Source organism: Coregonus clupeaformis, chromosome 33 (genome assembly GCF_020615455.1).
Source record: "Coregonus clupeaformis isolate EN_2021a chromosome 33, ASM2061545v1, whole genome shotgun sequence".
NCBI classification, from domain to species: domain Eukaryota; kingdom Metazoa; phylum Chordata; class Actinopteri; order Salmoniformes; family Salmonidae; genus Coregonus; species Coregonus clupeaformis.
Window position 1 is genome coordinate 22,962,092 of NC_059224.1, and position 10,835 is coordinate 22,972,926.

The window sequence follows — 10,835 nt, forward strand, 5'->3', positions numbered from 1 at the left end:
GAGTAACTTTGTCATTGTGTGTGTTCGTCCGTGCATTCATGTGTGTGTGCTTGTGTATTCAGTTATCACCCCAAGACCAAACTAATGATCAAACCCAGTTTACAACCCAGCCCATTGACTCCTCTTCCTCCTTCTCATGAAGAACAATGTAATCAGCATCATGCAGCTCTCTGTCCTTCCAACAAAACCAATGTCAAGTCACAGTTACAGATTAACACAGTATAACAACTCTTTACCCACATGAAAAAATACTATAGTATACTATGGTATAAATACTATAGGAGTCACTGTAGTGTTTTTGCGGACTTTAATATAGTATTCACTGAATAATGTAGTATTTACTGTAGTATACTGTAGTACTTACAGTTAACTATTGTATAAATACTGTAGTAAAAGATAACTTTAGTATATACTATAGTATTTACTGTAGTGTTTTCGCGGATTGTAGTATACTGTAGTATTTACTGTAATGTTTTTGCAGACTGTAGTATACTGTAGTATTTACTGTAGTGTTTTTGCAGACTGTAGTATACTGTAGTATTTACTGTAGTGTTTTTGCAGACTGTACTATACTATAGTATTTACTGTAGTGTTTTTGCAGACTGTAGTATTATTGTTTTATTATCTTTGACATAGAAGTGGAGGCTTTCTCCTTCAGGAAACCTACTGGAGAAATACTAAAATAGCAAATTTTTCATAACCTGTAGGTAGGTCTGGGGTCTGAACGGATAGTTCAGAGCTTCTGCTCTTTTCTATAACCTGTAGGGAACAGAGTATATGGTCTATACTTGGCATGTAGGTTTCTCACTTATGGGTGGCACAAATTGCGATATGGGGAAGGGGAAATGGCAGGGTATATGCAAATTGAATACTGTATTATTTACTATAGTTTCAAAATTGTAGTGTTTTTGCGGATTGTAGTGTTTTTGCGGACATTACTGTAGTATTTACTATAGTATTCTACAGTATACTACAATATTATATTGTAAGTACTACACGTGATTGAGGTGTGTAGTATTCTATAGTAAGTACTGTAGGATTCTATAGTAAACTGTTTTTTTCTTCATGTGGGTACATTTCTTAGTAACAAAACAACAGTTTGGCTTGGTGTAAATGTATTGCGCTATTAGACCTGTTACACCTTTCTATCCACCCATCTCCATTTCCTTGTATAGTAAATGTAGCTCTTTACATTGTAGTGGCGTAGGTCAAGCTATCTAATCTGTGAACTTTGCACTTTAAACTGGATTCCATAGTGACAAAGAGGCAGCTTTTACACAGAGAAAATGCCTTATGATGAGTGCCGGACCTGACTTTGCATGCTAGTGATGTAGCTACGTACAGTTCAATGACCGTCTAGCTGAATATATGTATGTTACTGTTTCTTCCTGATAAAATTTCCATTAAACATTTCATTTTGTCTTTGCCAATTGCACTGAAGATGCTCTGTTTCGAAGGAACCTTTATTGCTGAAATTATAAGAAAAACACACTTAAACACTTTTTATTTGAACTGCATGTAGTAGAGTTGTTGTAGAAGCACCATGTCTCTCAGTACCAATGTCGTAAGATGTAGACATATTGTCAAATACAGTAGGACGCCCACACAGTTGGTGTACATACAGCAACATTTTTACGGACAGAGCTAGTAGAAGTCAGCATAGTTTATTGCCAATGAGTAAAAGAAGAGACCGTTTTAGTATTGGCAGTGACATTGAGGGCTTCCACCATTTTAATGTTGTCAACTGGGTGGGACTTCCAACTTCATTGGCTGATCCCTCCTGGTGACTCTGTTGGACTCCAACCAGGTGATCAGGAGAGATCAGCCAATCGTGAAGAAAATGGACTACCTCAAAATGGAGATAGCCTCAAAGACACTGCCCATGCTGTCACAGACGCTATAATGACACAGATGCAAAAGATGAGTCCTCTATCTATCTCTGAGTAAAACGAATCTCAGAAGTGAGACTGGACTGTGGCAGAATGTCCCCCTGTGATTTCACCTAGCTTTTTCAGGTGAAATTGAATTATTTCTGTACAATAGGCTACAGTGTTTCAAGCAGTCGTAGGTTTTTCCAACACAATACAACAGCATGCGGTTGTGTGTGACTGATTGTCAGACTATAGGTGAGGTGTTCTCTCTCTTCCACAGTTTGATAGACTACAGTATGTGATGTGTTTGTATTGTCATTAAAACACTACTGTGCAGCATTGACTGACTGACTGACTGTATCCTCCTGATCCTGAATGTTTATCCTGTTTGTCCTGCTCAGCTGTTATTTTTTTTCATCCCGATTGTCATTTGATTGGTTGTCAAATAAATGAACTTTACGAATGTTGGCGTCGCCAAAATATGCTGGTATGGTGTTTCTTTCTGAATCTGTAAAGGTCAACCTGATGGCAGCAGCTCTAATACATATTGTAGCATTAAAGGGTATTTCCATACCCACTGAGGGTTGGACAGTGCTCTACTGGGGAGCCTACCGTATATCTGACAGCTGAGTGAAGCAGGACTTTTAAGACCAGGGATTTAAGAATATAATTAGGAGTGTGCCTCTGAGGAATGAAAGACTGTCCACCAGTACAGCACACAGTCTTCTCACATCATTAGTGAAAATGTAGTCTGCTTCAGAGGAAAAGAGAAGGGAAAAGAGAAATACGGTGCCTAGTGAAAGTCTACACACCCCTTGCAGCACAGTCTTCACATTTTGCTACCTTAAAATAAAATCAAAAAAATGTTAAATTAGATATTTTTTCTGATGTACACAACCTACTTCACATCTTCAAAGTGAAATAACAATTATAGACAAATAAAATAAAAATTAAGATATCTCGATTGCGAATGTCTTCACACCCCAGGGTAAATACTTAGTGGAATCACCTTTGGCAGCCATTACAGCTGTGAATCATTTAAAATAAGATTCTATCAACTTCACACAACTCTCAGGGCAACATACATCCATTGTTTTTGTCAAAATTGCTCAAGCTCAGTAAATTTGGTTGGGAGTCATTGATGGAAAGCAATATTATTTAAGTCAGGACTGAGACTGGAACACTCAACACCTATTGGAAAGCCTTACTGGTGCGTCTTCGGCATAAAGATGTGTGTAATTGTCCCTCTGAAAAATAAAACTGTCCCAGGGTTAATTATTTAGAAGACAGGTGGGGTTTCCTCAAACTTTTATCTGGGCTTTGCTCTTTTTAAATTTATTTTGATCCTGAGTTGTGCCAAGTTGGTGGTAATGCCAGCCAAAGGTGCTTCCACCAAGTATTATCTCTGGGGTGTGAAGCTATCACATAATGCTCTCAGAACCATATGTTTCTTAGGCGGGATTTTTTTCTGCAGGTTTCTGCAGGCATAACGTTTTCTGCAGGTGTCTTCCATGTTTCTATTTAATGTCATGTTCTAAGAACATTAAGAAAATGTTTCATAAAAACCACAATAAGTCTAAGAATGTTATTACAAACATACACTATATATACAAAAGTATGTGGACACCCCTTCAAATTAGTGGATTCGACTATTTCAGCCACATCCGTTGCTGACAGGTGTATAAACTCGAGCACATAGTCATGCAATCACCATAGAAAAAAATTGGCAGTAGAATAGCCTTACTGAAGAGCTCAGTGACTTTCAACATGGCACCGTCATAGGATGCCACCTTTCCAACAAGTCAGTTCGTCAAATGTATGCCCTGCTAGAGCTGCCCCGGTAAACTGTAAGTGCTGTTATTGTGAAGTGGAAACGTCTAGGAGCAACAACGGCTCAGCCAAGAAGTGGTAGGCCACACAAGCTCAGAACGGGACCGTCGAGTGCTGAAGCGCGTAAAAATCATCTGTCCTCGGTTGCAACACTCACTACCGAGTTCCAAACTGCCTCTGGAAGCAACGTCAGCACAAGAACTGTTCGTCAGGAGCTTCATGAAATAGGTTTCCATGGCCGAGCAGCTGCACACAAGCCTAAGATCATGATGCACAATGCCAACCGGAGGCTGGAGTGGTGTAAAGCTCGCCGCCATTGAATCATGCTTCACCATCTGGCAGTCCAGACGGATGAATCTGGGTTTTGCGGATGCCAAGAGAACACTACCTGCCCGAATGCATAGTGCCAACTGTAAAGTTTGGTTGAAGGAGAATAATGGTCTGGGGCTGTTTTTCATGGTTCGGGCTAGGCCCCTTAGTTCCAGTAAAGGGAAATCTTAACGCTACAGCATACAATGACATTCTAGACGATTCTGTGCTTTCAACTTTGTGGCAACAGTTTGGGGGAGGCCCTTTCCTGTTTCAGCATGACAATGACCCCGTGCACAAAGCGAGGTCCATACAGAAATGGTTTGTTGAGATTGTGTGGAAGAATTTGACTGGCCTGCACAGAGCCCTGACCTCAACTCCATCGAACACCTTTGGGATGAATTGAAACGCCGACTGTGAGCCAGGCCTAATCGTCCAACATCAGTGCCAGACCTCACTAATGCGCTTGTGGCTAAATTGAAGCAAGTCCCCGCAGCAATGTTCCAACATCTAGTGGAAAGCCTTCCAGAAGAGTGGAGGCTGTTATAGCAGAAAAGGGGGGACCAACTCCATATTAATGCCCATGATTTTGGAATGAGATAGTGTATACATTCTGTTCTCAGCATCAACAGCTTGTTTTTCAAATGAAATATGGTCTGTTTGAATATACAGAAATTATAGGAGAAAAAATAATTGGTTTGAATCTCACTGATGTGTTTGCATGATTAATGCCTAAGCAAATTAATTTCCATTGCTGCGTTTACACAGGCAGCCCAATTCTAATATTTCTTCCACTAATTGGTCTTTTGACCAATCACATCAGATCTTTTCACATCAGATCTTTTTTTAGAGCTGATCTGATTGGTCAAAAGACCAATTTGTGAAATAAATATCGAATTGGGCTACCTGTGTAAATGCAGCCCATGTGTCCTTTCTGTGCTTGGACAAGTAGGACAGATTGTTTTAGTTGTCCAAAGGCTCAAGTCACTTGTTCCCCCCAAAATAAAAAAGTCTGTAACACCACGGGCCAAAAAGGTGACCGAAAATTGTGTTGTATGATGCAAGGAACCACTTCACAAAGTAACATTCATTATTAACACTGGTATTGACAATGGAAGGCTGCTGGTCTCTGATCCCATGTATTATTGTCACGGATTCGGCCGAGGCTGATCCTCCTCCTTGCTCGGGCAGGCTTCGGCGTTCGTCGTCCCCGGAGTACTAGCTGCTGCCGATTGATGTTTCGTTGTTTGTCTTGTTTAGTCTTTATTGTTTACACCTGTTCCCCATTATGTTTGATTGTGTTCCCTTTAATACCCTCGGTGTCTCATTGTGTATTGTGCGTTATTGTTTTTGGTCTTTGCGGCAGTTGCCCTTGTGTGCGGGTCTTGTTATTTTCCCTCGCTGTTCGAGGTTGCCAGTGTACTTTGTTTTGTTGCACTGAATCTAGTAAAAGTTCTGCCAGTAGCTCGGTGTCCTGCTCTTGACTTCGCCTACCGCATACACGTCTCCCTAACAGAATAACGCACCTATTAGACATGGAGTCAGCAGGAGCGGCGGTGCCAGCTGGATCAATAGAAGAGCGCGTAGAACAACAAGCGGCTATGATCCAGGCTCTCGGCACCGCCATGGAACAGGTGGTGAAAACCGTGGAGCGATGGGAAAGAAGAAGTTGGTCTACACCTCCTCCGACGATACCACCACCATCAGCTATGCCCATCGCTTCATCTCCGGGGTCCAGTGGGATTCGGCTCTCGCTCCCGAGGGCTTATGATGGCACAGCTGCCGGGTGTCAGGGTTTCCTGCTCCAGGTGGAACTCTACCTGGCAACCATCCACCCGGCGCCCTCGGAATACGAGAGCGTGTCCACCCTCATCTCCTGTCTGTCCGGCAAGGCGCTGGAGTGGGCCAACGGAGTGGGGTGGAATAGATGCAGACACAGTCAACTATGCGGAGTTCACCCGCCGCTTCAGGGCAGTATTCGATCATCCACCAGAGGGTAAGGCGGCGGGTGAACGTCTATTCCACCTTCGACAGGGGAGGAGGAGCGCGCAGGAGTTCGCACTGGACTTCCGGACACTGGCTGCTAACGCGGGATGGAATGAGAGGGCCCTCATCGACCACTACAGATGTAGCCTGAGGGAAGACGTGCATCGGGAATTGGCCTGCAGGGACACCAACCTAACCTTCGATCAACTGGTGGACATGTCGATTCGCCTGGACACCCTGTTGGCTACCCGCGGACGTCCCGACTCGGGGCCGTCCATTCCATCCCCCAGCACTTCCAAGCCGACCCCGATGGAGCTCGGAGGTGCTGGTACTAGGAGAGAGACCAGGAGAGAGGCCGTCCCCTGCAACAACTGTGGCCGCAGAGGACACACTGCTGGTCGGTGCTGGGGAGGGTCTCCTTGGAATCGAGGCAGTAGGCCGCGCACTGATGAGTCATTCCAGGTGAGTAGGCGCCCAACTCACCCAGAGCTCCCTGTTGCGCATATGTGTAATAAAGTTGTGTTTCCCGAGGTTTCTCCTCATTCCCAGCATAAGGCGCTAGTCGATTCAGGCGCAGCTGGGAATTTTATCGACCGCCATTTCACCCATAAGTTAGGGATTCCTATAGTTCCAGTGGAGGTGCCCTTCCCTATCCATGCCCTAGATAGTCGCCCTTTGGGGTCTGGGTTGATTAGGGAGGTCACAGCGCCGCTCAGGATGTAAACGCAGGAGGGCCATGAGGAGATAATTCGGTTGTATTTGATTGACTCTCCTGCGTTTCCCGTGGTGTTGGGGCTTCCCTGGTTGACGTCTCATGACCCCAACATTTCATGGCAACAGAGGGCTCTCAAGGGATGGTCTGATCAGTGTGTCAGGAGGTGTGTGGGTGTTTCCGTAGGGGCCACGACGGTGGAAAGTCCGAACCAAGTTCCCACCATGCACATTCCACCTGAATATGCCGATTTGGCTCTCGCCTTCTGTAAAAAGAAGGCGACTCAATTACCACCCCATCGACAGGGGCATTGTGCGATAAACCTCCAAGTAGGCGCTGCGCTTCCATGTAGCCATGTGTATCCTCTGTCTCAGGAGGAGACGGCGGCTATGGAAACATATGTCGCCGAATCGCTGAGACAGGGATACATACGGCCGTCCACTTCCCCTGCGTCCTCAAGTTTCTTTTTTGTGAAGAAGAAAGATGGGGGTTTACGCCCGTGTATTGACTACAGTGGTCTCAATCAGATCACCATCAAATATAGCTATTGTGATGTCACGAGAGGCTGTGTCCTGGAGGGACGTTACATCCCCCTGAGATGGCTGCAAACCCAGACAGCTATGGCTCCATCTGCTGGTATGGTCGGGAACTCCAACCCTCTATGGCCAATCTTCCCACGCAGCTGAAACCAATCAGGAGCTGATGAGCTGAAGGTTTGGGAAGTGAAGAGACACAGGCTCCAACCTGGGCTCTCTGGAGGACAAGAGTGCTGCACGTCCACTTCCATGAGGAATATAAGGATTTGGAGATACTTACCTTTGGGAAATACTCACCTTTGGATATATGCACCTGTGGAAATACGTGTGGGACATTTGGAAGGACGTTTTGCTGGGTTGGCCACTAGCTGCAACGTGGAATACAGTAAGACTGGGGAAAAGTTATTTGAGCGAGGGAGAGTTATGATTTTGGATGTGGAAGAGACATCCCTGAACTGTTAACCCTTAAAGAGCCACCAGAGAACAGAATTGTGTTATACTTTCGTTAGTTTCCCAAGACCTTTAATAAAATCCTTGTTTTGGTTGAACCTGGTCTCCTTGCACTACTTGAGCAATCCCGCTGAAAGCTGTGTAGCCTCTCGTGACATCACAGATGGTGGAGAATACGGGCACGCTCAAGCGTTAATAGTGCATGTCAGAGGAGGATATCGAAGGTTTGATCACCCAGTTTTCCAAGTTGGCCGTAGGCTCCCCGCCGACTGAAATGGAGGACATATTGAAAGCCCTTGTTGCTGGCCAGCACGCCCAGATGCAAGCAAACGTGGCTCTCTTGGAGGAGCAAAAGAAAGCCAACCTTCTGAAGGCAGAGGAATTGCAGTTGCAGAGACAGAGGGTTGTCCAAAATACCCGCCCAATAAAGGCAAGTGACTTTATATCTAAGATGGGAGAAGTAAACTACAAGGTGAGGCAACCAGATAAAAGGAAAACTGAGCAGATTTATCATGTTAACCTTTTAAAGAAGTGGCACGCCAGAGAGGCGCTGTTCAGCTCTCTACCCCCCACAGAGACCCAGGAACCGGCGCGAGAAGAGGTTCAGCTGGGTCCAAATCTGTCCCCACATCAACGACAGATGGCCCTGGAACTCGTGGAGCAGAACCAGGATGTCTTCTCCTCCCTTCCCGGTCACACAGAGGTGGTCCAACATGAGATCCGCACCATGCCTGGCCGAACGGTAAACCAGCGCCCTGCACCGCGTGCCAGAGGCTCGTAAAGTGGTTATACAGAAGGAGGTAAGGAAGATGCGGGAGTTGGGAGTAATCGAAGAGTCCCACAGTGCCTGGGCAAGTCCCATCGTACTAGTTCCCAAGCCAGACGGTTCAGTACGATTTTGTAATGACTATCGGAAGTTGAATGAAGTGTCTGAATTTGATGCATACCCAATGCCTCGTGTCGATGATTTAATAGACTCCTTGGGGCATGCTCGTTTCCTAACCACTCTTGATCTCACAAAAGGCTACTGGCAGGTGCCCCTTGACCCCGGCGTCTAAGGAGAAGACAGCCTTTGCCACCCCGGGAGGGGCTCTACCAGTATACCCGACTTCCGTTTGGTCTCCACGGGGCACCTGCCACGTTCCAACGCCTGATGGATCGAGTCCTTGCGCCCCACAAGAGGCACGCAGCGGCTTATTTGGATGATGTTGTTATACAAAGTCAGGATTGGGCCAGCCACCTACCCCCGGGTACAAGCGGTGCTGGATTCGCTCAGGGAAGCAGGGCTCACGGCAAACCCGAAGAAGTGCAAGGTGGCCTTCAGTGAGACAAACTACCTGGGGTACACCATTGGGCGGGGGTTGGTCAAACCACAGGAAGCCAAACTGCGGGCCATACAGGACTGGCCGCAGCCCATCAACAAGAAGCAAGTAAGGTCATTTTTGGGCCTCGCTGGCTACTATAGACGCTTTATTGCAGATTTTGCTACCATAGCTGCACCGTTGACGGAGCTGACGACCAAACGCCACTCACGAATGGTGAAGTGGAACCCTGCGGCGGAGGCGGCTTTCCTCAACCTGAAGCGAGCACTCTGCTCCAGTCCGATCCTGGTGGCACCAGACTTCAAGAAGGAATTCATTGTCCAAGCGGATGCTTCGGAGGTGGGTCTGGGTGCTGTCCTCACCCAGGCACATGACGGTGAAGAACATCCCATTCTCTACCTAAGCAGAAAGTTACTTCCAAGAGAGAAGAACTATTCAACGGTGGAGAAAGAATGTCTGGCTGTAGTCTGGCCCTGGAGTCCCTTCGGTTCTATCTCCTGGGCCGACGTTTCATGGTGGTATCTGATCACGCCCCTCTGCAGTGGATGGCCAAGAACAAGGAATCAAACAGTAGAGTAACCAGATGGTTTTGAGCTTGCAACCGTTTAACTTTTCTGTTGTCCACAGGGCTGGCAAGCACCACGGCAATGCGGACGCCCTCTCCGGCGTGATGCCTTCTTCGCTGCCTTTACCCCGACGAGGACGTCGGTCCCGAGGAGGGGGATGTGTGATGTCACGAGAGGCTGTGTCCTGGAGGGACGTTACATCCCCCTGAGATGGCTGCAAACCCAGACAGCTATGGCTCCATCTGCTGGTATGGTCGGGAACTCCAACCCTCTATGGCCAATCTTCCCACGCAGCTGAAACCAATCAGGAGCTGATGAGCTGAAGGTTTGGGAAGTGAAGAGACACAGGCTCCAACCTGGGCTCTCTGGAGGACAAGAGTGCTGCACGTCCACTTCCATGAGGAATATAAGGATTTGGAGATACTTACCTTTGGGAAATACTCACCTTTGGATATATGCACCTGTGGAAATACGTGTGGGACATTTGGAAGGACGTTTTGCTGGGTTGGCCACTAGCTGCAACGTGGAATACAGTAAGACTGGGGAAAAGTTATTTGAGCGAGGGAGAGTTATGATTTTGGATGTGGAAGAGACATCCCTGAACTGTTAACCCTTAAAGAGCCACCAGAGAACAGAATTGTGTTATACTTTCGTTAGTTTCCCAAGACCTTTAATAAAATCCTTGTTTTGGTTGAACCTGGTCTCCTTGCACTACTTGAGCAATCCCGCTGAAAGCTGTGTAGCCTCTCGTGACATCACACTATCCACTCCCTCTGATTGCTAGTATGACGGAGTCATTACACGGGGCGCGATTCTTCACAAAATTGGATCTCAGGAGTGCGTACAACCTCGCAACAAAGCCTCCTTCACTCATGCTGCCAAACATGCCCTCGTAAAACTGACTATCCTACCGATCCTTGACTTCGGCGATGTCATTTACAAAATAGCCTCCAACACTCTACTCAGCAAATTGGATGTAGTCTATCACAGTGCCATCCGTTTTGTCTCCAAAGCCCCATACACTACCCACCACTGTGACCTGTACGCTCTTGTTGGCTGGTCCTCACTACATGTTCGTCGTCAAACCCACTGGCTCCAGGCCATCTATAAATCACTGCTAGGCAAATCCCCGCCTTATCTTAGCTCATTGGTCACCATAGCAGCACCCACCCGTAGTCTGCGCTCCAGCAGGTATATCTCACTGGTCATTCCCAAAGCCAACACCTCCTTTGGCCGCCATTCCTTCCAGTTCT

At 46.6% G+C, this 10,835-nt stretch overlaps 1 non-coding gene across 1 annotated transcript; it reads right to left on the reverse strand.

Moving 5' to 3' along the window:
- Window positions 1-640: 640 nt before the first annotated feature.
- Window positions 641-695, reverse strand: LOC121549373. The gene has a single exon (XR_005996813.1). It is a non-coding gene; the product is annotated as a U7 small nuclear RNA (small nuclear RNA).
- Between the last annotated feature and the right edge of the window lie 10,140 nt (window positions 696-10,835).